This window comes from Piliocolobus tephrosceles, chromosome 1, assembly GCF_002776525.5.
Source record: "Piliocolobus tephrosceles isolate RC106 chromosome 1, ASM277652v3, whole genome shotgun sequence".
NCBI lineage: Eukaryota > Metazoa > Chordata > Mammalia > Primates > Cercopithecidae > Piliocolobus > Piliocolobus tephrosceles.
Window position 1 is genome coordinate 202,271,961 of NC_045434.1, and position 24,004 is coordinate 202,295,964.

The window sequence follows — 24,004 nt, forward strand, 5'->3', positions numbered from 1 at the left end:
GTAGCTAGTGTCCATTCAAGCCCACTCAAGGAAGTAGCTTTACACATATACTGGCGAGATATGGGGGTGCTGTCATGGGTGTGCACTCACTGTGTGCTTGGACTTGTACACCCTCACACATGTATCTGTGTAAAAATGCAGATCCGTGTGCATCCACGTGCTACAAAGATAATTACAGCTCACAGTTACCCTCTGTGCCAAGTACTGTGAACTTTGCAGGTGTCGCTTCATCCAGCCCTTGCAACAACGCTGTGATATACACAGGACTGATCATTCTCTGCATTTTCAGAGGCAGTGGGCACCACAGTCCACACTCATAACCATGACACTCTCCTGGAAATAAAAGTATTTCTGTGCAGGTGCTGCAAAGCCTAAGCCCTGCCGCCCTCTGAGTCTTTCCTCCTCACAGGTACGTAGGTACAAGGCGTTGTTGCCCAAGGGTGTGAAGACGGGCAGGCAGTGGAGTGTGCGTACACCTGTCCCAACCTGCTCCCTTGGAAGCCTCCGGAGGCATTTCAGCCTTTTCAGGAGGCCCGTGCCTTGTAGCTGCTGTGCCCCTCCCCAGCACTGGCTACCTGGATTGTATCTTCTTTTCCCAAGTCATGTGTCCCAAGGCCTTAGTGGAGTCTCACCAGGCAGAGAGTGGAGGACAAGGCCACTCACCCAAACCCTGAGTGATGAGCAGCTCTCAGAGCCCCCGCTCCACCACGCTCCTCCCTCCTCTCCTCTTACTGAGATCACTTTAGATGACAGTTACCTCCCCTGGGAAAGCCTCCTGGACCACCCTGATGGAGTTGGGGTCCCTTCAGTGAATACCTACAGAGTGGCTCAGAGTCCCCCTGTCTCCAGGTTCTGGCTCTGCTGCTTCTCAGCTGTGTGACCTAGGGCAAGCTTCTCCACCTCTCTGAGGCCTTAGTTTCCTCATCTGTCCTATGGGGATTCTATTGATACCTAACCCAAAAGTTAATGGGAGAAGTAAATGCGTGAATCCATGGGAAGGGCTCAGCACCGCCCTGGCCCTGAGTTGCTGGCGTCGTTGCTGTGGTCCTCGGCCTCACAGGCAGGCTCGTGGCTATCTGTCAGCTTCCCCTGTGAATCAGTGTGCTTTGCGAGGGCAGGGACCAAGGCTTATTTTTCCTCTTGTCCCAGGGCCTGGCTCAGTCTCTGGGACAATGTTGGTGCTGCTAAACATTGATTGAATATCTGAATGAGGGAGACCAGTTCTTTTTCCAGTGGGACCTGTTCTTGCAGCGAGTGGGATAAATCCCAGCTCTCTGTCTCAGGGGTGTGGGGTGAGGCTGCCCGCCCTATGCCAGGGACGCAAAGTAGGGCAGGCCTCCCCAGGGGGGTTGCCGTGGCAACAGGAAAGTTCTAATAAGCAGCCGACACACAGGGTTGCTTGGGAAGCAATGGTGGTGTCGCCTGCACAGTGTGAGGAGACACAGTATGGAAATGGCATTCGGAGCCTCAGTGACTCACCTGTAAAATGGGGGTTAAGCTCCCAGCTCATGATTCGGGGCAGATTTCTCCAAATCTGCCCCGAATTTCTGGGGAAAGCTGTTGGGAGCTGCGGAAGGCCCTGCTGTTCCTGGCTGTTTATTGACTGTCTTCAGAAACAGCACGAGAGCAAAGGTATTGTATTACTGCTGCACTCTGGCACCTAAAACAGTGCCTGGCACATAGTGGGGGCTGATAAACATCTGCTAAATGAAGAATTACTCAAGCAAGAAGGCTGAGACTTCTCAAGGCCTTGCCCCAATTCAAAGTCTAGAATTCTAACAGAGGAGTGATCTGCAACAGAGACCCCTGGATGCCATCTCTGACCTACCCCAGAGCCCTGCAGGCCCCTGAGTCCACCTCCCATCCCAGCTGTGAACTCTGTGAAGGCAGGCAGGGGACTAGGTTCCATCTGGCACTGGGAAAATTATCCTATATTGGGAGTCTTGACTTGGCTGATCTCAGAAGCTTGGGGTCGGGGGCTGTGAGCTGAGGTCGTGCTGGATAAAAACAACGTAGGTTTTCAGGTCCCTCGTTAGTTCCACCAAATCGGACATTCTGGGGGTGCAGCCCAACACTGGGGGTGTAAGCATGTTCCCAGGGAATTCTGGTGATCAGCCAGGCTCGGGGATTTCTGCTCAGGCCACAACCTCCTGGAGTTAGAGGGGCTTTAATGGGTCCACTCAACCAAGCCAGGGTCTGGCACTTCCTGTACACCTGGGGAGACTGAGGTCCAGAGAGGGGACATGAGTTGGCCCAGGTCTCACACTGGCAGTCCTTGCCCTGGGACTTGGGCAGACTTCTAGGTCTCTCTGGCTTCAGCTTCTCCATCAACAATGATGGTGTCCACCTGCCTGGCTTCTCTGTCGGGGTAGAAGTCACAGGTCTCATCTGTGCATTCTGGTCAAGACATCCAGCTGCAGGGAGGAACACGGGCGTGGTAGCAGGCAGCAGATCTGAGTTGCCAGCCTGGCCCTTCCTTTTCCTGGCTTCTCAGACAAAGTGCCTTCAGCTTCCTGAACATCAGCCTTTTCTTCTGCAAAATGGGCACAAGACCCCTTTCCTGAGAAGTGGGTTAGTGAGGCCATTAAGGGCGTGGGGACCTAGTTTGAATTCTGGCTCCACTGGCTTGACAGCTGTGTGACTCCAGGCCAGTGACTTCACTTCTCTGAGCTATAGCTTCTCATCTGTAAAATGGGGGAGATGAAACCCAGCTTCATGGAGGTAATCATGAGGATTAGGTGTGAGGGTGCCCATGAAACATGTAGCAGGGTCTCAGCTAAAACAAATGCCCTGTTGAGGGAAGGCAGGAAGGCTGTGACTCAACTGTCTAGCCTGGTCTGCCCCAGCACCAGAAGAAGGCTGGGAGCTTTGCCTCTGTATCCAAAGGGCAGCCCAGGGGAGGGGCAGTGAGGGGAGAGGTGTTTGTTTGAACAGCCAGAGGCGCTGAGAGGCCCCTGGTGTCCATTAGCTGGTTCCTGCTGAGTTGGAGGGAGTTGGAGGCCAGGAAAGTGATGAGCCATCGCAGCTGTGTGATACTTTCTCAGCTGAAAAGCGGTTTACAACTCGTTATCTTAATGTGTCCTCACAATAACCCTGGTAATTGTTAGCCTAGGGATCAGCCTCCTTGTTTCAGATGGGGAGATGAGAGCCCAGAGAGGTTAAGTGGCCCAGCCGAGGTCACACAGCACAGCAGCAGCCAAAGAGAGGTAAGGTGGAAGGTGACTGGGATTGGAAAGAATGGTGGCAAGCCGAAGAGGCATGCTTCCTGACTTGCGTCTAGCTTAACTCCTGCTTACTGCAGTCTCAGTCTATTGGTCCTGGTTGTTTTGTAGGGGTGGCGAAGAACTCAGACTCTGAAGCCAGATGCCTGGGTTCAAATCCTGGCTCTGCCGCTTCCCAAGTGTGTGCCTTAAGAAAGTCACTTAGCCCCTTTAAAATGAGTTCTTCATCTGTCAGATGGGGATAATAATAGCACCTCCACATAGGGCTGTTTTGGGGAGAAGCTCAGTCCACATACGTGTAGCGTGTGCCCAGCACATGGTGAGTTTGCTGCCTTGTGTATAGCTTTGCTGCTGTTAGGTGATGTGTACCCCTAAAGTCACATCACCTGTCCCAGCCTCAGTTTTTTCATCTGCTAAATGGGGCTGCTGACTACTGAGCCATTATTTTAGGCCAGGCACCTGCCAGTCAGAATTTCATTTAATGTTCCCAGCAACCAATGAGATTGGTCCTCATTTAGTCCCGTTCTCCAGATAAGGAAATGAAGACACAGAGAAGTGAACTGACGTGTCTATAATTACTTGGCCAGAGACCAGGATGCTCCAACTCCAGCTCAACCCTGAGAGCCCATGGCCTCCCCAGTGTGCCTGCCTGCAGGCCTCTCTCCAGGGAACTCTTTAGAGCTGATACACTTGCCTGGGTCTTTGGAGTCTGGGGGCTGGTCCCTGCCTTGGATGCCAGAGCAGCAGAGAATCCATCCCCGTCCCAAGATGGCGATCTCCCTCTGTGCCCTGCCCTGGCATGGAGTGCCAGTCCTACCTGGGCTTCCTCTTTCCCTGGGCCTGGGGGGAGGCTGAGAGGCCCCAGACCATGAGAGAAGGCCATTAGCTGGCACTGGAGCCCGAGTGCTGGTAATAACCCTATTTTCACAGGGAGGCAGCTCATGTCTCCCTGTGTTCCAATCTGCTCCCGGAGCTCCCACTCCAGAAGGAAGCAGCAGTGGGTTATGAAAGCAGGAGCGGGTTACGTAAGGATGCAGCAGGCTCCAGTGGGATTGGGGGAGTAGAGCAACCCCCAGCCCCAGCAGAGCAGGGCTAGGCTCCTGCTCCTGCCTTGCCCAGCTGCCCTCCCTGGGACTGAGAACTGCAGGCAGGGCTCGGGCAGGAGTGAGCAGGGCGAGGCGGCAGGACGGAATGAGACAGCCCTGGTGGGGGAGCTGGGAATCCTGGCTTGGGTCCTAGCTCTCTCATGACATGAACAAATCCCTTTCCCGCTTTGGGCCTCAGTTTCCCTTTCTGGAAAAAGGAGGGGAAATCTTTAGGGGCCCTCCCAGTTTCAGTGGTGTTATATTTTTCTCACCTTGGAGAGGGTCGTACAAATTTCTAGCTTCTGACTCTTGCCCGCTGCCAGCTTGCTTGAGCAGGGCACCGTCCCTCTCTGGGCCCCCATATCCCTGTGTATCTAACAAACAGAAGGAACCCCATTGTCAGCTTCATGGGGGCCAGATGTGCCTGGACTCTGGGGGGTCTGGATGTGACAAGACAGTGGAACAAAGACATCTCATTACCTACTCTCTCCTTTGCTCCTTGGTCGAGTTCTAGCAAAGACCAGCCATACCACATCATGGTAACAGTAACAGCAGAGACAACTACCACTGATCAAGTCCTTACTAGGGTTAGACCCTGTGTTAAGCCCCATTGTCTCATCCAATTCTCATAAGAGCCCTATGAAGTAGGTACTTTTATTATCTGTTTGACAGATAGGGGCTGAGGCTCAGAGAGGGCAAGTGACCTGCCCAAACTCACACAGCCAGTAAGTGGCCAACTCAGGATTCGATTCCAGGCTCGTTAGACTCCACTTCCTATGATACTGAACAGAATTGGCTTGGTTATTTCCGGAGACCAAAGAAGTGGGTATGACCAGATGGTGTAAACAGCCCTGTTCTGTGGTCTAGGCTCTGAGGAATGTCCGTCCCCCTCACTAGCCACCCCCGGGCCTCTCTGGACTCACCACCCCCCCACCACATTCCCTTTGTGCCACCCACAGTGGCCATGGTGACATCTGGGAAGTGGGCAGCGCAGCCTGCAGGCTGTGTGGGCAGTTGGCACTGAGGGTACTTGGGCTGTCATATTTTTAAACCCAGCTCTGGCCACCTCTGCAGTTGGCTCAGACAGAGCTGAGGGGTTTTCCTTTGGGCCCTGCTGACTCTGAGTGGGAGGGCCCAGGCACCACTGTGTCAGAAGGCACTGTGCCCACGGCAGCCAGGGGGATGCTCACAGCTGGGGTGGGATCTGTGTCCCTCGGACCCTGGGAGCCCCAGGCAGCTCGAACAAAGCTTATGGGAACCGTGGGTAGGTCTGAGGCTGTGGCTTGGAAGGAGAAAACCAGGAAGGGGAAGCTGCGGTCCTGAGGAGGAAAATATCCAGATTCCACTGCGAGTTCATGGCAGAGCTGGGATTTGAACCCAGAGCTCCTGATACCCAAGCAAGAGTAGTTTGGGGGCTCACTGTTCATCCTGGTCGCCAGAAAGTCCTGTTTGTGGACACTCTGCCCCTGGGTGGGGGAATTTTATCTGCCCTGTAGGAAGGCAGGGGAGGAGGAGGAGGACAAGCCATTCTTGCCCATGAATGACTCCCTGGGAAAGGAGCCAGAGGAGAGTTTCACAGCCAGGGGCGGTCGGATGATGGCAGGGGAGACATAGGGGTTTGAGGGTGCGGCTGGGGAGTGAAGAAGAATTCACGAAACCCCTGTGGCTGCCATTGCTTTTCCCTTCTGATGCTCCACGTATCTGCCAACTTCCCTGCCCTGACCCCTGGCTCCAGGAGGGTCCCTCATACATTGTGCAGAGCAGGGAAATGAGGGGCCAGGAGGCCATTTACAGGAGAAACGTGATGAAGGTGAAGGGCAAGGAGTGGGAGGAGCTGCCCTCCATGGCTTTGTCACAGCCCCTTTCTGGGGCCTTTGTTTCTTCATTTATCAAATGGGGATAATCGTTAGCATTTGCCAAGTACCGATTTTATGCCAGCCCTGGGCTAATCGCTTTTATGTGTGATTTTATTCAATTTTGCGATGACTCATTGCTCAGGTGAGGAAACTGAGGCTCAGAGAGGGTCCGTGGCATGTCCAAGGTCACTCCGCTGGTAAGTGGCAGTACCTGGGTCTGTCTTCAGGGCCCAGGTGCTTAGCCAGTGTCTGCACCCTCCACTCCGGGGTGTCAGGTTGCTCCAGTGAAAGACAAGTAGTGGGAGAAAGGACATTGGAGAGGATGACCGAGATAGACACTACTGGGGTGTCAGCCCCCTTCTCTGGGCTCCTCCCAGGGAAACGGGGTCCAGACCCATTCTCAGTGCCTCTCCAAATTCCTTCTTTTCCACCACTGCCTATTCCATTCCCTGCACCACTGCCACCAGTGCCAGCCTTCGAAAATACAAATCTGATTATCTCATTCCCCTTTTCAGCCCCTTTCCATGGCTCTTCACTGCCCTTGGGAACATCCAAACTGCATAACTTGGCATTCAGCAGGTCCTTTTGTAATCCACCCCTTACCACCTCTCCATGGACCCTCTACTCTGGTTGATACCCAGGCAAGAGCGATTTTGGACTCTCCCTCCACAGTACTCCCTGGCCGGATTTTCTTCCCTTTCCCCATGCCTGAGCTCAGACAGTTCCCTCTGCCATTTTCACCTTGTCCTCAAACTCCTATTCGTCCCTTAAAACCCACCCAAAGTCACTTCTTCTGTGAAGCCTTCTGAGCCTGCTCCTGGTGGACTGTCACTCCCTCTTGGTATTCCCATTGCCTTAAGGGTGGTTCTCATTGCCTTGTTTTGTAGTTAATTGTTTTCGTGGCACTCTCTCCCTGCTCACCTGTGACTACCTGAGTGTCCCCAGAGGAAAGGAGCTGTGTGAGCCACTCCGGTGTTCCCAGCTCCAAGACCAGGCACAGTGGACATTTATTGCTGAATGAGTGAATCAAGAGAGAGGATCAGAAAGCTGCAGAGGATGGTAGATCAGCAAACTTCTCCCTGGGTGAGGACCAGGCTCAGGTTCCAGACAGCTCCATCTATCTCCCACTCACTGAGATTGGATGTCCCGCACTTGGACAGACCTGAAAGTGAGCTATGTGATCCTGGGTAAGTCAGTTAACTTCTGGGTCTGGTACCTCATTTGCGAAATGGGTTAACAAGATGGCTGGTAGGAGGATTCAGTAAGATATTGCATGAGAAACTTCCAGAACAGAGCCTCCAGTAAAGTAGGTACTTAGTAAAGCTTTCTTCTGTCATCTTGCTATCATCCCCATCATTATTACCTTCATCACCATCATCATCATCATCATCACCACTGCCATCCTCATTATCCTTCCTGGGGTCTCTTTTTTTCTTTCCCAAATACCTGCCCCTCTGCTGGAGATTCTGCATGTCTGAGGTACCAGCCATTGCCAGAGACTGGGCTATGTTCTGTCCTTTCATCGTGCCATTTCATTCTCACCCCAAAATAAAAACACACACACAAAAATCACTTTCTTCCCAAAGAGAATCCTCTCATTCACCATAGGGGTTGCTACAATGATCCCCATTTTACAGATAGATGAACTGAGGCCCTGAGCAGTGACGTAACTTGCTAAGATCATAACACAACTGGTAAACAGTGGAGGACAATTCAATCCCTGCTCAGCCCTTTTGGCAATTTTGGCAAAAGCCCTTTTGGCAAGCAGCTGAGCTGCTTAGGGCTCTGGAGCTCACGGACCCTTAGGGTTCTCCTGATACACCTCCTGCTGCAAACACTCCCCGCAAAGGGTCAGTGTGAGTTTTTAGCTCTTCCCTAAGTCCCCTGGGTCCAGCAGAAAAACACTGAAAGATTTACTGAGAATCTAGGGAGACAAAATGGGACAGGCACAAAGACACCAGGAAGCTGGATAAAGTCTGGTAGGCTCAGAAGCCAGGGTGTTGGCCCTCCCTGGCTTGCTCACTTGGGCACAAACCAGCTCACTCTGGACTCACAGGGCCTGGCCTGGGTCTCCTGCCTGAGGATCTGGTCCACAGGATCCACTTCAGAGAAACTCCGCCCCTACTCCCATCCATTTCCAGTTCCCTTCTTCTCCTTGTCTTCCTTCCTTCTGGAGAGGCATCACTGGTATCTCTGAAGCTGAAATAACAACTCCCATGTTGGCTTTTTTTTTTTTTTTTTTTGAGACGGAGTCTTGCTCTGTCGCCCAGGCTGGAGTGCAGTGGCTGCATCTCAGCTCACTGCAAGCTCCGCCTCCCAGGTTTACACCATTCTCCTGCCTCAGCCTCCCGAGTAGCTGGGACTACAGGCGCCCGCCACCTCGCCCGGCTAGTTTTTTGTAATTTTTTTTTTTTTTTTAGTAGAGACGGGGTTTCACCATGTTAGCCAGGATGGTCTTGATCTCCTGACCTCGTGATCCGCCTGTCTCAGCCTCCCAAAGTGCTGGGATTACAGGCTTGAGCCACCCCGCCCGGCTTTTTTTTTTTTTTAAAGATGGAGTCTCACTCTGTCACCTAGGCTAGAGTACAGTGGTGTGATTTTGGCTCTCTGCAACCTCTGCCTCCTGGGTTCAAGCAATTTTCCTGCCTTAGCCTCCCAAGTAGCAGGGATTCCAGGCACATACTACCATGCCCGGCCGCCTGGTTAATTTTATTATTATATTTTTATATTTTTAGTAGAGACGGGGTTTCACCATGTTGGCCAGGCTGGTCTCGAACTCCTGGCCTCAAGTGATCCACTTGCCTCAGCCTCCCAAAATGCTGGGATTACAAGCATGAGCCACTGCACCTGGCCCTATGTTGGCTTTTTAAGGGGAGGTTTAGTGAGAGGCTCAAAGGAGAGAATTTTGGGTTCATTCGTTCTTCAAATAACCTGAACTCAGTCCCTCCCTGGAGAAGCCTCAGTCCCATGCCTCAGTCCCATTTTTATCTCTAAGAGTAGCCAAGACCCTTCCCACTTCTTTGGCATTAGTTCTGGGAGTGCCTAAGGGCAGGGGACCATCTTTATTCCACGGAGCTGGGCACAGAGGAGCTTTGAGAGGGCATTTGTAGTATGGACCTGAACTGTGCTAAATGAGAATAAAGCACTGCATACACTTCTCTGATTTCAGGCATGGGCCTGGGGAACCTCAGTCCTGACCCTTTCCCATGGGTCCAACCCCTCTGTATGCACCCCTTTACTGCAAAGCTTCTTATATTCTGTCATTGTCTATACCTCGCTTTCTACTCTGAGGTTGAGTCCCTACTATGTGCCAGGCACAGTGTTGAGCAGACACTGCTGTATCCTTATAGAGATTTATGATCACACACACAGACACCCACCCATCCCCTGCAGCTTCCCCCCTTCCCCCACCACACACCCTAAGACAGTATTAAAGGTTTATTACTCATACAATGAGGCTCTTAAGAAAGAGCAGAGAAGCTCCCAAGCAGGTAAAAATGGCTTGAGAGACTAGGAAAGGGAGACTGGCTTTCAGTTTTTATAGATGGATTGACCACAAGGATATTATGGAGTTTTAAAAATAGACCTCAAGAATTGGGATGAGTTTTTAATAGACCTCAATGGTTCCTGGCACATGGGCTGGCCTTTGTGGTTTGAATTTACTGTTAGTGCCAAAGGAAGGGGCTCTCAGGTTTTATTATCTTGCCTAGATGTGGGACAGAAGGGGAAGGGGGAATGGTGGCTGTGGCTATTGTCAGATATCAACCATCAAACATAGAGCCAGATGGATCACTTGAGGTCAGGGGTTCGAGACCAGCCTGACCAACATGGTGAAACCCCATCTCTTCTAAAAATACAATAATTAGCTGGATGTGGTGGTGTGTGCCTGTAATCCCAGCTACTCAGGAGGATGAGGCAGGAGAATCACTTGAACCTGGGAGGTGGAGGTTGCAGTGACCTGAGATGGCCCCATTGCACTCCAGCCTGGGTGACAGAGTGAGACTCTGTCTCAAAGAAAAAAATATATAAAACAATAGAGCTAACTCCTTATTACATAGTCACACCCACCCCTGCCCCTCTTTCCTACTGTACCTAAACCTTGACAACCATTAATCTGTTCCCTGGCTCAATGCTTTTATCATTTTGAGAATATTATATAAGTGAATTAATACAGTGTGTGGCCTTTTGAGATGTTTCTCCCCTACTCAGCATGATGTCCTTGAGGTTCATCCAAGTTGTTATATGTACCAATAGTTAGTTACTTTTTATTGCTGAGTGGTATTTGGTGTTATGAGTGTACCACAGTTTGTTTAATCATTTGCCTATCAAAAGATATTGTGGTTGTTTCCAGTTTTTGGTTATTACAAATAAAACTCCTATGCTTTTTCTGATGTTATTGTAACTATTCCTGCTTTCTTTTGATCATTGTTTGCATGATACATCATTTTTTAGTCTTTTCTCTCATCTTATCTATATCATTATATTTGAAGTAAGTTTCTTATAAATAGTATACAGTTAGATCATGTTTTTTTAAAATCCACTCTGCCAATCTATGTCTTTTAATTGATGTATTTAGATCATTTACATTTAATGTAATCAATATGTTAGGGCTTAAGTCTGTCATTGTACTTTTTGCTGTTTGTTCCTTCTGTGTTTATTTCTGTTTTATTTTTCTTGCCTTCCTATGGTTTGTTTGAGCATTTTAAAAATAATTCTATTTTGATTCACTTAGAGTATATTTGAGTATATCTCTTTGTATGTAGATCTTTTAAAGTGGTTTTAGTAGGTACTGCATTATACTTACATAACTTATCACAGGCTACTGATGTTAATAGTTTACCAGTTTGAGTGAAATGTAGAAACCTTACCTCCTTTAAAGTTCCCTACCCTCCTCATTTAAAATATAATTGTCTTAATTATTTTCTTTACATACTTTGAGAACTACATCTGACAATTTATTATTTTTGCTTCAATGATCAAATATAACTTAGACCAACCTGGACAGCATGGCGAAACTCCACCTCTACCAAACAAAAACAAAAGACACAAAAATTAGCTGAGCATGTTGGCATGCACCTGCAGTCCTAGCTACTTGGGAGGCTGAGGCAGGAGAATTGGGAGGTTGAGGCTGCAGTGAGCCATGATAATGCCACTGTACTCTAGCCTGGGTGACAGAACGAGACCCTGTATATATAAATATAAATATATATATAAATATAAATATATATAAATATAAATATATATAAAAATATAAATATATACGTATTTATCTTAGAAAACTCTGCAGGGGAAGGTAAATCCATTATATTTATAATCTCCATTTTTCTGCTGTTTCTGTTATTCTTCCCTTCTGATGTTCCAACATTCATTTCTTTACTATTAATATTTCAATAACTTCTTTTAGCCATTCTTTTAGGGTAGGTCTGCTGGTGACAAAGTCTCTCATTTTTCCTTTGTCTGGTATTGTCTTGACTTTTCCTTGATTCCTGAAGGATAGTCTCATCAGATACAGAATTAAGGGTTGACAGTTTTGTTTTTTTTAATACTTGAAAAGTTTTGTGCTGCTTTCTTCTGGCCTCCATGATTTCTGATAAACCATTGTTGCCCAAGCTATTTCTTCCCCCCATAGGTAAGGTGTTTTTTTCTCTCACTGTTCTCAATATTTTTTCTTTGGTCTTAGCTGATTGAAGTTTGGTTGTGGTGTGTCTTAATGTGGGTTTATTTAGGTTTGTCCTATTTGAGTTTTACTTGGCTTCTTTAATCTGTAGATTTATGTCTCTGGCAAAATTTGGGACATTTTCAGTCATTTTTTTCTTTGAATACTTCTTCAGCTCCATCCTCTTTCTCCTTTTGTAGGATTCTGACTACTTGAATGTTGGATCTTTTGGTATAGTTCCATAGGTCCATGAGGCCCATTTGTTTTCAGTCTATCTTCTCTCTTGTTCAGATTGGGTAATTTCTATTGTTCTACCTTCAAATTCATTGCTTATTTCTTCTTTATTCTCCATTTTGCTGCTGAGTCCATTCGCTGTATTTTTAAAAAATTGTTTATTATATTTTTCAATTCTAAAATTTTCCATTTGGCTCTTCTTTGTATCTTTCGTTTCCCGAGACTTTCTATTTTTTCACTTGTCTCAAATGTTTTGGAATTGCTTGTTCAATGGTTTTATTTTTTTTTTAAATGATGGCTGCTTTAAAATTTGTTAGATAATTCCAACATCTGTGTCTTCTCAGTGTTGGCATCTGTTGATTGTTTTTTCTCATTCAAACTGAGATTTTTCTGGTTTTTGGTATGATGAATGATTTTCAGTTACATCTTGAACATTTTTGGTGTTATGAGATTCTAGATCTTGTTTAAATCTGACACTATGCCCATGGGGGAAGGGAAATGACTTCTCATTACTGCCAGGCAAATGAGAGCTCAGGTTCCCCACTCATCCTCATTTGACACCCCAAGGGAGAGACATGGCTTGCTACTGTGGGGAAGAGATGGGATTTCAGGCTCTTCACTAGATCTCTATTGACACAGCCCTGGCTGGGAGGGGAGGGTTACCTCATGATTGCTCCCCACATAGTCTCCACTGATACTGGAGCTGGAGAAAGCTTCATGACTATGAGATGATAGGAAAGGTTATGGTTTCCACTCAGTCTCCTCTAATACTACATCAGCAGGGAGGGTAGGGGGTGCCTCATTACCAATGGGCAGAGGTGGAAGTCCACAATTCTAATGTGGCCTCCACTGACACCAGGATTGGGGTGAGAGATGGGGGTACTACTACCTGGCAGGCATGAAAGCCCTGGCTCTCCATTGAGTCTTCTCTGATACCACTTTGGTAGGGGTAGAGGCCTAGGCTCTCTACTTGGCCTTTGCTGAAGGGGTTTTAGATTGGGCCACATTTCTTCCTTTTGATGTTTGGCTAGGGTGGAGTGGTAATCATCTAGAAGTTTTCTATGTACTAGGTTCTTGCTCTTTCTGGTCCTTTGACTAGGGATAACAAAATTTCCTTGGGGCTTTTAAATCTGCTCTCAGTGGCATTTCTAGGTTGCTGTCTTCTCCAGCTTTCAGCCTGAGAGCTATGAAATAATCAGAGAACTCAAGGAACTCACCACTGTGTCATCCCTTAGCTTCAGAGGTTCCTAGTCAGTCTTCCTTCTTCTCTCCATCTTTCAGAGTCTACTTATGCTTGTTTTAGATACAATGTCCAAGATTTTTAGCTGTACTTAGCATGAGGAACCGGGAGACATGCATCTACTCCATCCCGGTTCAGAACCAGATGGTTCTGGAACGTTTCTTGGTTCAGAACCAAGAGAACTTGGTTCTCTATAGTGTTTAACAAAATAGGTAGAGCTAAGCCAAGAGAAACAAGGTTTGGTTAGAAAGTAAAAAGAGATAGATCAGTTGAATATAATTTGGCATCTGTAGGATGAAACGAGAAAGTAAATGTTTGATTGTTTGCAAGGATTTGATCAGCGAAGCATACTATGGTTGGCATGCCTTTGGTATCAGGGTTATTACCATAAGAGCAAAGCAGCTCAGCACAGCACATCCACCACTGCACATGTGATAATAGTAATAAGTAGGAGGCAATGAGTGCACAAGCTTAATTTAGGCCTGGAAGAAGACTTCCCTGTGATACCACCTAGAGATAGTATAGACAACCTCAAGGAAGATACCATCCCTGGGGTTGGGTTGGGGGAAGGTCTAAGAGGGATGGGAGAAGGGGAAGGGGGTTTAGGCATTTGGATAAATGTATAAATCCAAACCTGTATATGAGAATGTGGAGGAATGCAGGCCTTTTGTTTTTCCTGCAGATCCTGTTCAGGTTCCTGAAGCCACTAAGTGGTTGGTTTATCACTCCATGCCTAACAGAGTGCCTGGCACATAGTAAGCTCAATACATATTTGTTGAAAGAAAGAAAGAATGAATGAGTGAATGAATGTTTTTCTGTGTTACATCACTTATTTTAATAGCTGTTATGGACTAGAGATTCCCTAAGAATGGGGAAATGTTGGAGGCTTACCCTTCTGGGGCTCTGGATAAGTAACCTGTAGGGAACCCTCAAGACAGTGGTGCATAAGTTTTCATGCTCAAAGGGGTAGGCTCACCAAGAGAAAAGAAGAGATCTGGGAGTCAACCGTTCATCTACTGACCCATCAACCCATCTGTCCATCCACTAACCCACCCATCCACCTACCCATTTGCCCATGCATCCAGGGGTAGGGGCAGATTGTGCAGGTTTTCATGCCCAGAGGGTGGACCCATTGAGAGGGGAGAGAGAGAGATAGAGTCAACAGTTCATTTGTCCATCCATCCACCTACCTATCCAGTCATCCATCCATCCACCCATCCATCCATGTGATGTTGGAGCCAGATTGTAGTGGTCATTGAATGGCAACCTCAAGATGTTAGACTGAAAACTATCTTTTGTGACAGCTGCCAAGGAGAGGAGGTTAACTTATATGAACAGTCCAAGTACCTGCTGGAAGCTCACTGGAACTTGAGCACGCCGAATAAGTGGGGCCTGAGCACTTCAAGAAGTCACCTCTCAGCACCATCGTGCCAATTTTGGAGAGAGTTGGGGAACAGATGGGACGCAGCTACTCTCATGAGCAAAACACCTAGATTAGGTACTTATTAACCCAGTTTATGCTAACTCTAAGGTACAGGGAGCAGATGGAATGATCTGAATGGGCTGTTTTCAAAAGCCAAAAGTTCTCAAAGAAGAGAGTACCTAGTTAGGCTCTCTGGCATCCTTGTTCGGTTTAGGGCTGGGTAAAAAAACTTTTTGAATGACTACATAATGTGGGAGGCAGTGACTTTCAAATACCCCTTCCTTTGAGTAGAGATTCCAAGTAGCTCTTCAGGGTTACAGTCAAGCCTGGGGCAGTGAGGCGGCCAGGCCTCCTGGAGAAGTCTCCACCTTTCATCTCAGCCTCGCCTCTGGCACCTCCCTCCCACCGCCATGCTTGATTTCTCTCTGTGCTCACAGCGTCTGGATCATAGGAGATGCTCCACAATGTTTATAGAATGTATGAATGGGTAAATGTATCCCTTAGTCAACAAATATTTATCAAGTGCCTACTATGTGCCAGGCATTGCTCTAGAAGCTAAGGTAAAACAGTAGATAGGACAAATGCTCTGTCCTCATGGATCTCAGTTTAGTGCTCAAAGTGTTTTAAAAACACAAAAGTGAGTCATACCTCTCATAGTTTATACGCTACTGCTGTTGTTTCCTGAGGTCTATGCCAAGTGAAGCTTGCAGGTGCCAATGGGTGATGGTGTCTTGGGGCCAAGACTTGGTGATTGTTTCTGGGAGGAAGGGGTGAAGAGAGGGCAGTACCCACTGAAGAGCCAAGACTGGTGAGGATCTTAGCTACTGTTTCCTGAGCCCTTGTATATGCCCGTGCATACACAGTATATGTTTATCTCTCTGTTCTCCAATTACCCTATGAGGCAGGCTTTTTTTTTTTTTTTTTTTTTTTTGAGACACAGTCTCACTCTGATGCCAGGCTGGAGTGCAGTGGCACGATCTTGGCTCACTGCAATCTCCACCTCCCAGGTTCAAGCCATTCTCCTGCCTCAGCCTTCAGAATAGCTGGGATTACAGGCACGCGCCACCACACCTAGTTACTTTTTGCATCTTTAGTAGAGACAGGGTTTCACCATGTTGGCTACGATGGTCTCAATCTCCTGACCTCATGGTCCACCCACCTCGGCCTCCCAAAGTACTGGGATTACAGGTGTGAGCCACTGCAGCCAGCCGAGGCAGGCTCTTTTATCTGCTCTGCTTCCCCAAGGATGCACTGAGGACCCAGGAGCTAATGTGACTTACCCAAGGCCATGCGGGGAGGAAGTAGTAGAGCCAGGATTTGAATCCTGGTTTGTTTGGTTCCAAAGCCTGGGTTCTTAACTACTTGGCTCAAGTGCTGGGGAGGGTGGAAAGAGGTGGCAGGAGGGGTCTGCAGGAGCTGGAGCCTGGCTTTAGGAGGGCTTTGGAGACCTGTCCTGCATGCCACCTTGTTCCTAACACCTGCTTGTCCTTGAATGTGGAGCTGTCGTTGATGACTTCAGGCAGACCTACCAAGCCAGGTTCCCTGTTTCCTGTGCACAGAGAAGGCCATTTGGCAATGCAAATCATGTCTGCCCACACCCGCTATGGATCCTATAAGTTTACACAAATCACTGAATAAAAATCACATATTGCTATAATTTACAAACACCACCCCGTCATTCATAGCTGCAGAGGGAGATGGTGAGTGCTTGCAGAAAGCTGTCAACAGCTCTTGGACCCGCTGTGTGTGCTGCAGCTCTGGTACGGTGGCAGCCACTCAGTGCTGCTGTGGCCTCCACTCCTTTGGTGGTAGCTGGGGACCTGGTTCTGTGGTAGCTTTGAGGGTTGACCCAGTCCTGGCCATTTTTCTAAACATGCATTGATTCCTGCCCACATCTGGAGGCCACTCCAGAAACCAGAGATGATTGTCATAATAAAACAATAGTCACAGCTAACTCTTGCTGAGCGCTTTCTATAGCCCCATGGCACAAAGGAATTTACCCCATGAATTCTCACAACCACAAGGAGTGGGTACTTCATCATCCTCATTTTTTGAAGGTGGAAACAGGCTCAGAGAGGTTAAACAACTCACTGAAAATCAACCAGCTAGTAATTGGTGGAAACAATCCTAAACCTAACTGTCTGATTTAAACATCTGGTCTGGCTCTTAGAAAGGATGCTGCCCTGCTCCAGCCCTGCCTCTTCCTCCTGATATTCATCAAAGAGAGCTTATTCGGGGGAGCAGACAGTGGCAGTGGACTCAGAGGATCTGGGAGAACAGACTCAGGTCAGCTTACCGTGTGTTCGAAGGCTTTTGAGCGTGTAACCATTTGTGTGTTCACAGGTGGGTTCTTATATGTGTTTGAGATTTTGCACATGACCACATGCCCAAAGTCGTGTGGTGTGTGTCCTGCCTATGTTTGCATCCTCATGTGTGTTTGCAAGCGAGTGGCTGGGTGCCTTTGTGTTCTTGTATATGTGTGTGTTCATGCTAATGTACACTAAGTGCACATCCAATTTTTACTGGGTATTTACTGTGTTCCAGGGACTACTGTAAATGCTTCACAAGTATCAACTAATTTCATCTTCACAACAATCCTATGAGGAAGTACTATTAATATCATTATATCATAGATAAGGAAATCAAAGCACAGTGAGGGTGCCAAGTTGCTCAAGCATCCCTTCTGATTACAGAACACGTTATCTTCCTTTACGTCCACCCTCCCTCATTTTTGGGCCATATGGCTTAGGTATTGATTCCCCACCTCCCCCATACCTGGCTGACCATGGGACCCAGGTGTGGCGAATCAGAGTCACTGTGATTGGCACAAGCAGCTGAACCAAGCAGCTGCTCATGAGAAGTGCCTGAGGGTAGTTCAGAGTCACTCAAAGCATGATCTGCAGATAGCATCAAATATCTAGGTCCCACCGCTGAGCTCCAGAATCAGAAGCTCCAGAACTGGGACCCAGGAGTCTGTGCTTTCACAAGCCCTCCAGGTGACCCTTGTGTACTTGAGAGCCTGGATCATGAAGCCACACCATCTGGGTTGGGTTGGAATTCTAGCTGCACCACTCATTAGCTATGGACAAGTTATATAAGCTTTCTGTGCTTCAATCTCCTCATCCATGAAATGTAAATAACAGTAGTCCTGACCTTTTTAAGGATTAAGTGGGTTGAGACATGTAAGTGCCTAGAGCAGTCCCTGGCATGTGACTTGTTGCAGCAGGGCTCACTGTCACGTCACTCTGCAGGGATCAGCATGAGATCCAACCCTGCCCAATGAGCAGTCCTGCTACTTTCGCTGGTACCATTAGAAACAAAGTGGTTCCTTCTACTCGGGTAGGGTATAAGCCTGGAGCTGCCGGTGACTGCATGCCTCCTCAGAAGGAGAGCTCGCCTGAGAATAAAATGACCAAGAAGGAAGTCAAGGGGCAGGGGTCCCTGAGGACATTTTTGGAGCTCCTGGATCCATGCCTGGAATCACTGGACTTGTCAATTTCATGAGCAAATTCTTTTCCCTTTGGCTTCAGCCACTCTGAGTTGGGCTCCTGACAGTTGCATGTGGACAGCTCCTGCCAGGTGCCTCATTTGACTTAAACAAAGGAGTGACTGCAGATGAGTCCAAGGCCATCAATGAGTTAAAGCAGTGCTGGAATTCCTAATCCCGAGTCTGTCACTTCTTATTACTGCCTTTTCCAGACAAGGCAACCCCAAACAGCATCTCCCAGGCCTCAGCAGTCGGTTCTCTGGGGCGGGCATCTGTAGGCTGACCCTGCACATTGAATGTGCCATTGCGTTTCTTTGTCAGCGTCACCGTTTGCTTGGGAGGGGTGGTAGAGATTCCTCCTGGAGTCTAAGCTCTGCATTATGCAGTCTCATCATGATGAGAGGCAACTTAGGGGCTTTTTGATGAGGCTCCTTGGCCTTTAGAATGTCAAACAGACAGTTCTCTGCCAGGCTATATCATGGTGATGCCAAGGCACCAAACCTGGAGATGGGCTGAGGTTGGAGGCTTCATAGGCAGTGATTCTGTCCGCCTCCTTTCCTGATTTGTGTGTCGTGTGGGGCAGGGTCAGAGACTGTTTTCTACCTTAGTTTCCCCACCTTGCAGGCCTCTGGTTTCCTGCTTCTGTCTCAGCCCAACCAGGCCGTCTCTTCCCTCTGCCCTCATCCCCCTTGGTCTCGGTCTGCCCTACCTCTTGCCCAGTTTCCCGTGGCTCTCTAGACCCCTCCGTCCACTCCCATCGTCCCCATATTGCCCCATTTCAAGTTCCCACTTTCTCCCCATCTCCCAAGCTCGCAGCCTCCTTGAGCCTCCTCCATCTGACCTCTCTCCATCTCTCCCAGCCCCTGCAGCTCCCCCACTCATGTCAGTGTCCCTGTAACTCCTGTTCTTCTCTCCCCAGGGTTCTTTGAGTTTCTCTATCCTCTCTGCCTCTCCCTTCCTCCTCTCCCTCAGCCCTGCCTCAGGCAGCCACCCCACACCTGTCTGCCTCTCCTCCCCTCCTCCCCCCATCTCCTCCAGATGGCCCGCTGCCAGTCTGGTACCAGCCGGGTTGCCATGGGAACCACTGAGCGGCTTAGGAAGCTGCCATAGATCTAATCACAGGCTGTGAGGTTTCAAGGAACAGCTCTTTTCGGTGCTGACAGCCGATTAGGCTGATGCTGGGAGGTGGGGGGCAGGGGGAACAGGAGCCAGGGAAGATGTCAGCCAAGGCAGGGCTGGCCCTCGAGGCACCTGGGAGCAGGAGGCCAGATCTGTCAGCCCATGCTGTCTGTGCCTCACTGGCGCTCTCAGACCCTCTGGAATTTTCCTGAAGAGATCACTGATGCTACATGTATTCTCTCCTTGCTTCCCTTTCACTCACATTCATTCATTGGTTTGGTGATTCATTCATTCACTCACCAAACCCTTCCTATTGGTCGTGTGCCTTCGAGGCCTTTCCAGTGCAGTGGGAGAGACAAATCGCTACACAAACTCCTGCCCCCAGTGGGCCCAGTGTTCTGACTGGGGGTATCCAGGGCTGTGGGATCCCCAAGGAAGGCAGGAGGCCCATGGTACTTGGAGAGAGTGAGGGGGCCTGAGGATGCGCTTCACAGGGCAGTTAGATCTGCATCTCCAGGAGGGAGGATCCGGAGTTTGTCAGCCAAGAAGGGAAAGGCTTTCCCGGACCTGCAAGTTCCACCTCTGAAGGTGACCATGGAATCTGTTTTTGAGTTTCCCTCCCAGGCGATTCAGACACAGACCAAAGAGTGAGGCCATGCGAAGTCACTACTGATGGAGACATTTCTGTGGGGGCTGCAGGGTGCCCCCAGAGCAGACCCTTTTACAGCTGTGCTGAGGATGGCCTGGGGAGTAACCCCACTTCAGGAAAAACAGCCCAAAGTTCACAGCAGCCAAGTCCCCTGGGGTTGATGATCCGTGTTTCTGGAAGGCAGAAGGTGGGGGATTCTCTGGGGGAGTTGTTCTCCCCCGCTTACACCTCCTGCACCCCATTTTAGTTGTGTAGCCAGCAGGGCTGTGTCAGAGCTTTGCGGGCCAGAAGGGCCTGCCAGCTTGGTCTAGTCTTAGATGGCTCCCCTGGTACCAGGCTTTTGGTTTTTCTCGTCTAAACCAGAGACTGTGTTTGCACATAATTTGCATACATTTGCATATGGTGTCGGTGGGGCCCAGCATAACATGCAGAAAACACATTTTTCTCGCCAGGGTGCTTTGCAGCCTGGATTAGAGCCCAGGTGCGCAGAGACCAGGAGCTATAAAACTCTTCCCTCCTTTGGCCCTTGATGCTTCTCCAACGCACTCCTTCCTGCACCCCTCCCCACTGTGGAGCTTAGACCCCAAGTCAGCAGGTCTGGGAAAGCCATTCCAGTAAGGAAGCCTGGATTGCTCTGGGTCTGGTTCAATTATACTTGCTGTGTGACTTGGGAAGGTCACTTTTAGTGTCTCTGCCTGCCTTTGTATGAGTCTAGGTTTTACTGAAGATCAGAGGAGGAGGGTACCGAAGCATCACTTCATTCATTCCTTCCCTCCTTTATTCATTCATCTGATTCTATTCATTGTGTGCTTACAATGTACCAGGCCCTTGGTTCTAGAAGGAGCAAAACTAGCCATGTTCTCTGCCCTCTGGGGGTTTCAGGGAGACTGGCTTCAATCAAATGACCACACCAATAAATGTACAATTAGTCTTGATAAGTGCTACACAGAGACGTATGTGGTGCTACGTGGAAGCCCAGAATTGGTCTGGAAGGTCATAGATGACTTCCTAGAGAAAGCATCCTTCCACTGAGATGTTATATAGATAAATAGGGCCAAGAAGAGCTTTCCACTTAGAAGGAACAGCACGTGCAAAGGCCCTGGGGTGGGAAGGAGCAGGATGAGTGTGCAGAGGGAGAGAAGGGCAGTGTGACTGAGTGGAGAGGGGTGTGACTTGAGAATACGCAGGAAGGTGGGGCAGACTCCTCAGGACTTTTCTGGCCCATTACCGAAGGTTGTCTTTAAGACAGTGGTGCCTTTATTCTGAGAGCAGTGGGAACCACAAGGCGAGGAAGTGACATTAACAGGTGTGGAGAAGGGGTGGAGTGGAAATGAGAACACCAGTCGGGAGGCTGTGGTGGTTGTCCTGGTGACACAAAGCAAGGGCTTGAGTTAGGGTCATGAAAGTGGAGATGGAGAGGAGGGGGAAAACGTCCTAAAATCATCAGGCAGTAACATAAGCAAGGCTTGGTGGGAGATAGAGGACGGGGGTGTGAAGAGGTGTTGACAATGACCTCTAGACTTCTGGACAGACTTCTGGACGGGAAGATGAGCCATTGACTGAAGTGGTGAACGTGGGGTTGGGGGAAGCCAGGTTTGGGGGTGAGGAAAGGAATTGAATATGGTTAAGTTTGCATTTCCGTTCAAGCATCCTACTGGTAGTTGGGTAGAAGGGAAGAGGCAGATAGAGGTGCTGTGTCCTTCCACCCCCAGTCCCCCAGCCACAGGAAGGGGGACTCCCTGCATCTTGCACCTTCCAGAAGCACCCAGCCTCATCTGTCTATAGATTAGTGTTTTAGACTTATTTCTAATCTAAGAGTAAGCAGAACATTGGGGAATGCAATGAGCACCTTCCTTTACTATGTGTATTAAACTTGCATCCTCCCTATATGGGAACGGTATTTTCTGAATTCCAAGACAGCACCCACAAAGGATTCTCAGGCTTGTTCCAGGAGTAATGTGCATTATGATTTGCATGCTGTATAGGAACTGGGAAAACCAGAAGGGAAGGGAGGAGAAAGGAAAAAGGGACTTATTTTTAATGAACATCTACTGGATGCCAGACCTTAGGTGAGCCTTTTCTCTTTTACTAGCATTACACTGTTTAATTCTCACAAAAGTAAGGTATGTATTATTGAGCCCATTTTACAGACAAGAACACTGAGGCTCAGAGAGGTTAGATACATTGTCCCAATTGCATAGGTAGTATGGGTCGCACGTGGAATTTTAACCCAGGCCTGCCTATGTCTAAAGCTCATGTTCTTTTCACCACACTAGTCCTATCTGAAGGTGGAGTTCTAATCTCGGGCCCAGGAAGGATTTGGCTTTCTTCAGGGCCGGGGAGCTGGAGGGCAGAGTCTACTTGGTTTATACACTGCCTGTCTAGTGGGAGCCCAGAGCTGAGCTCTCTCAGTCCAGTTGTCTGCACCTGGCTCCCGCTCCTAATTTAGCAGCTTCAACTCCTCCTTCACCTTTCGCTGCAGCCACTTTGTGGCTGTGGGAGTGCCAAAGGCTTTCTCACCTGTGCCCCATTGCTTCTGCTGCTGCCCCTCTTAGAACGTCTTGTTCTGCCCAAGCCCTGTCCACCCTCCACATCCCAGCTTCCAGCACACCCCTTCTTGTCCTTTGTGACTAGCTCAGGGGTCTCCTCTGTGAACCCTCCCCGTGATTCTCTGGGCAGAGTTGAGCCCTCCCTCTCCTGGACCAGCAGGATGCCTAAGAGTCTCCCAAGGCCAGGTTCAAATCCTGACTCTTCCACTTAGGAGCTCAGTGATCTGCGGCAAATTACTTAACCTCTCTGGGTCTCAGTTTGCTGCTCTGTGAAGTGGGGATTGTAATGGCACCGACTTTACAGGCTCATGGTGAGACTAACGTAACGAGATGAGTGAGACGATGCCTGGCAGATTTTGAGGCCTGAATGGGTGATGGACCCAGGTGGCATGCAGCCCACCGTTAGGTGCATACTTTTTTACTCATTTGTCTTCCCCTCCAGGCTGGGAGCTCCTTGAGGATGGGGCCTTTCTTTTATTTCAGTATTCCTAGTGCCTGCCACAAGGCTGATACAGACTAGGTATTTAGTGTGCATTTATTGAACGAATGGACAGGTGCCAGAGTTTTTATTCTATATATTTTGTCTTCCCTTCCCTGTGTTTAGCTTTTCAGAGGTTACAGCTGGGTTTCATGCTTAGCCGTGCCCTTCACAGAAGCAGACCTACACACAGTAGGTTCCCAATAAAGGTTTGTGGTTTATTTCTGCAGGCAGTCCCTTCCCAAACAAACAGCATCCAGCCTCTGATCCACACTAGCATCCGCCGCCCTCCTGGGTGTAATGGATACATATTTATTATTGCCCACGTGCCTCTCCTCCCCTGCCGAGCACTGTATTAAATGGCTGTTCCTCAGCTCAAGTGCACAAATATTCCTTTCAAAATTATTACATTCACCTTTTGTTGGCAGAACATGCCATATGAAACATTCCAACCTCTTATTGAGTGTGGGTGTCTGCTTTCTGCTTCCGCCTCAACAGCAGTACTGAGCCCAGAAGGCCTTGTCAGTGTTCCAAGTGCCTGCTTGGCCAGCTATTGGCTGGACCCAAGGAGCCAGTGCGGGACCTGATTCTGGGTTAACCTGAGCTGACCTAGTCAAGGCTATCATCGTCACATCATTGTCTTCATCACTGACACCATTGCCAGCATTACCACCATCACACGGCCATAATCATCATCACCACTACCACTATCATCACCAGCATCACTACCATCATGACTGTAACCACCACCATCATCACCACTATAACCACCACCATCACCACAATCATTACCACCATCACTACCCCCACCGCCACCACTACCACCACCATCACCACCATCACCACAATCATTACGACCATCAATACCTCCACCACCATCACTACCACCACCATCACCACCATCATCTCCACAACCACCATCACCACAATTATTACCACCATCACTACCCTCACACCACAACTACCACCACCACCACCACCAACATCACCACTACCATCCCCACCAT

At 48.8% G+C, this 24,004-nt stretch overlaps 1 long non-coding RNA gene across 1 annotated transcript in view; it reads left to right on the top strand.

Moving 5' to 3' along the window:
• Positions 1–286: 286 nt before the first annotated feature.
• Positions 287–24,004, top strand: part of LOC111547483 — a 45,814-nt gene continuing 22,096 nt past the window's right edge. The window contains exon 1 of the long non-coding RNA XR_002733151.1: positions 287–409. This is a non-coding gene — a long non-coding RNA (uncharacterized LOC111547483). The remainder of the gene's footprint in view (positions 410–24,004) is intronic.